Source organism: Atta cephalotes (genome assembly GCF_000143395.1).
Source record: "Atta cephalotes unplaced genomic scaffold scaffold00083, whole genome shotgun sequence".
Lineage (NCBI taxonomy): Eukaryota > Metazoa > Arthropoda > Insecta > Hymenoptera > Formicidae > Atta > Atta cephalotes.
In genome coordinates, this window is record NW_012130147.1 from 483,286 (window position 1) to 487,863 (window position 4,578).

Below are 4,578 nucleotides of genomic sequence, written 5' to 3' on the forward strand. Positions count from 1 at the left end.
TTTTACTTTACTTTACGTTTATTAATTATACACATGTGTGTGTCGCGCGCGCGTCGTGTGTATATATATATATATTATTATATATATATATATATATATATATATATATATATATATATATATGTGTGTGTGTGTATACAGGATGTCTCTTAAGTTGGATCCGAGCTACATTGGGCGTGGAGAATAGATCAAAGGGAACAAAAAATTCTTATACTATTTTGAGATACTCGCTATTATAGTTTTCAAATTAGAAAAGGAAATGTCTAAGCCAATATGCGATTAAGTCGCGCCGCGCGAATTCGTAGGACGGCCCACTCAAGCGGCGGTGGCGGCGGCGCGCAGGGAGAGGGAAGTAGCGCTTCGTTGCCTAGCACAACCTGGCATGGCGGTTCTATGTGTTTCGCCGTATCGCACCTATACTATCCAAAAATGTTATTTTAGCTGAAGTTTTCCTTATACATTTCTTATCATTATAAATCGCATTATTTAGCACGATTAAATATGTTTTAATACATAATAATTACAGATATATTAAGCGATGTAATTAGAGTATTACGCAAAGCGTATGCTGATCGTCGTGATACCTTTCCGCTTGCTTTATTATAGGATGTTGCTATTTAATTACGCTTCGAGACACATTTCGTTGCGTCGTTTTATGCTATATTTAGTCGGAGTTTTATTTTTTGACATGTTAATGCATGTACACTGAAATTATAGTATAAATTCGCGTAGATAGCCGCTACATTGTAAATCTAGATGTATTATTCCATGTACAATGACGCATTTGACTTGAGGTTTTTTTTTTTGAGGTCGCTTATTTTTGTCTGGAGAATAACATACTGCTCATTAAAATCGGAGAGGAGCAGTTGGGTCCCTTTCTTTGTAAGTTACAGATTTTTTTAATGTAATGAACATGGGCATTAAATTTGATGGATAGTTTAATGAAAATAAACTAAAACACTCGATTTTCAATTAGTGTTTTTCAATACATTTAAGTTTTTCAGTTACTACAAACTTAAACATCTCATTAACGTATATATAAATAATCTTTTCAGTGACAAAAAATTTAAATTTTATTCATCAGTGAACATTAAAGATTAATAAAATTTAAGAACGTTTCTAATGATGTACGATTAAACTTGTTAAACGGCAAGAAACATGTGAAAAAAATCTCAGTCAAATGCGTCATTGTACATGGAATAATATTATAAAGGATTAATATTATCTTCAATGCAATTTTAATGGGCAATGCCAACTTGCTTTGACTCGCAATTTAATGAATATTCTTTCTTTTGGATTACTCCTTTGGCAATGTACACGTATAAGGAACAAAAAGAGAACAGTGCACCTTGCATGATGAATGCTGGTAGCCGATAGCATCCCTTAAAGTAAACATCGCAGAAGGGCGACGGCGAACTTCTTGGGGGTTGATCAAAGTGCCTTCACACCCCCGGGCAGCATATTTGATAGTCTTCGCGACCCTCTTGCTACTCAAGAGAGGATCCTCGAGTCTTTTACAAACGGAACACTGTATGTAGAACTATGAGGACGAAAAAGAGCAAGAGGAGAATGATATGGACTGTTCAATTTTTCACAGGTTGACCCGACTTTCCTTTACCTTTGCAAAATATAGTTCATTTTTAAAGACCATCTAAAAAATTCTTTAGTTATAAATAGTAGAAAGATGATTTTCTCTTACAAAAATTATTTTTTTTTAATATTTTGTCAGATTTAATTATAATTGTTTACAATTAAAAATTCTAAGTATTTTATATTATTTAACAATCATACAATTTATATAATTTTAAATATCTTATATACTTAGCGTGTTTATTTTATTTTTTCATGTTTATTTCTCCTTTTTAATTTTTCCACAATTATAAATAATTTATTTAAATTAACTAACTGACTTCAAATATATAATATTAATTTTTAAAATTATGTTAAGAATTTTTATGTAATAGCTTCAGGATACTCGAGAATAAGAAAAAATTATATATCAATGAAATAAATAGATAACAGATATCATGTTCCAAAGAATTTTTTACAATGATATCCATTTATTTTGAATTTTCAAATACATATTGCTACTTTATGTTTACTTATTGTACGATTTGCACATTGCTCCCCATGGGAATCATATTATTGCGCTATGACGATTATTTCATGATTATTTCTCTCGCAATAGCGATTGCACGAAATCTGCGAGTCGCCGGCGGGGAAAATGAAGCAAAACTCGATGTGCGTAGCGCCGCAAATTTGCAGCTCGGTTTCCGAAATTAGCTCGACGAGGGGTACAGGAAAATCAATTTGCCTCGAGCGATGAAAATGCTAGTTGGGGATGCAGAGGATATCATCAGGAGGCGGGGAGAGAAGAGGGCGAGAAGAGAAACGATATCGGAACGGAGAAGTTCGAATGTCCACGTTAAATGCGACGATTCGCTGCTAGTGCTCGCGAAATTACTTCCGTTTTTCGATTAATTCGAGAATGCCAGCAAGCGTGCGAGAGAGCGTGCCGCTGACAGTTTCATTTCATGCTTGCGTTCGGAATTCCGTATCTCGAAAATTTCTCGAAAATTTTCAGGTGAGGAATAATTCAGTCTCTGATACGCATCAATGGTACGTTATCAATCTTTTATAAAAAAATAAAATATATTTTTATGTACTTAATTTGATTGAAAGTGAAATATAATTTATGTATAAAGTGAAATTTTATTTAATTATGTCTCGTCGATTTATATTTTATAACTTAATAATTATAATTAAATAATTCAATTCTTTTTCTCATACATACTTAGTTTTATAATTTCTATGTAATTCTAATATCTTCAGTAGGTATTTCATAATTTAATAATTATAATTAAATATTAATAAATTCCTCAAAAATTATAATTAATATCATAATCCCCCAAATAGTTAAGTTATCGATTCGTAAAAATAATATAAGCGGTACTTCATTTAATTACGATTAAAAATGTAATTCACTTTAATATCCCACAATTTAATAATTTTCTCATAAATGAATTATGTGATTTATCATTGTAGAACACCTTTAAATAGATTATTTCAATTTCAATATTATATTCAATCTTCTTTATTACTTCTTTATTAACTTAATGTCAATTCTTAATATTAATTTTTGAATAAAAAGTATAATTTAGGGATCTCAATTACAATTAATTACTATTATCAATAAATGATTGTGGATTTTAATCCCCTTCAAATTGATTAATAGCTAATGAAAATATTTTTCATTCAAAAAACTTGATTGCGAAAACTGAACTACCTGCTGCGTAGTTTTTCCGCGATGCTGCCATTGATAAAAATGATCTGCATTTAAAGACCATCCGGGTGCGAAGCTGAATCCTTCTGATGGCGCTTGCGAGATAGATGGAACTGCACCGCATAAGCACATGCGATGACACAGTAAGGGATCTGGTAATTCCGTATAGACATTCCTTTTATCACCGAACCACCCTGCTACAGTGTACTTGTCGCCCAGTTGGATTGATGTATCCTGACTGCATCGCGATTGCATCAGCATCTCTTTCTCTAGAGTGTATAAAGTTTCGAACTCCAAAAAGGACATACCAGGTCCTTCGTTGACGCAAGTCGACGTAGTCGACGATATTCTGAGTCCCAGACCCATCTGGCCTTGAAACGAATCGTCATCAAAAGATGATAAGAACCTCCTCGGCGAACGCTTGGGACTATGATACGCTTGTTGACGTTCTTCAGAATGTCTTCTGGGCGACTTCCGATCGTTGGAAACTCTTCGTGGCGATGTTGATGATCTGCTGGGACTCGATGATGAAGATTCGGTCACTTCCAAAGATCTCTCTAAAGTATTTCCCGCCAAGGAAGGTATTAACGATCGTGAGGATGTCAAGCGGCAAATTCTGCTTTTCGGTTTGGCTCCGTTGCCAGTACGAGAGTAGCCCGCGGGCGTCTTGAGACCCGACATTGTTCTTCTTTCATCTTTCGAGACGCTCTACAAGATCGCGATTCGTCAAGCATCCAGAGAAATCCAAAAAAATGTAAAGAAATGGCGATTTGATGAAACTGCATTCGCGGTTCTTTTACAATAATTCAGCTGATCAACAATTTCAACTTTGCGTCGTAAAAATAATTCACTCGATGACAGAGACGATGATAAAAAAATATATAATACGATATTCAATCAAAACGATTTTGCTTATGTACAATAATTCAATGAAAAATTTATAAGTTTTTCGAATTTAATAATCCCAATATATTTTTGAATTTATCAAAAAAATATTTTTTTAATTTTTAAATTTACTTTTTGAATTTACTTATCCTTTCACAATGTACATAAAATATTTATATTAAATATTTTTAATTGATAAAAGTTTTATATCCCCTGCTATTATTGATAACAGATTCATAATCTACAATTAATAAAAATTGAATAATATAATCTATGAATTAAATATTAAAAAGCACTCTTTTTTATAACTGACACAAATTACAGAAAGTAGAATTATATTAAAAAATCATATAAACCCAAAAAAGGATCCATTAATTATGCTTCTCGATAAGCTAATTTCACATTCTCTA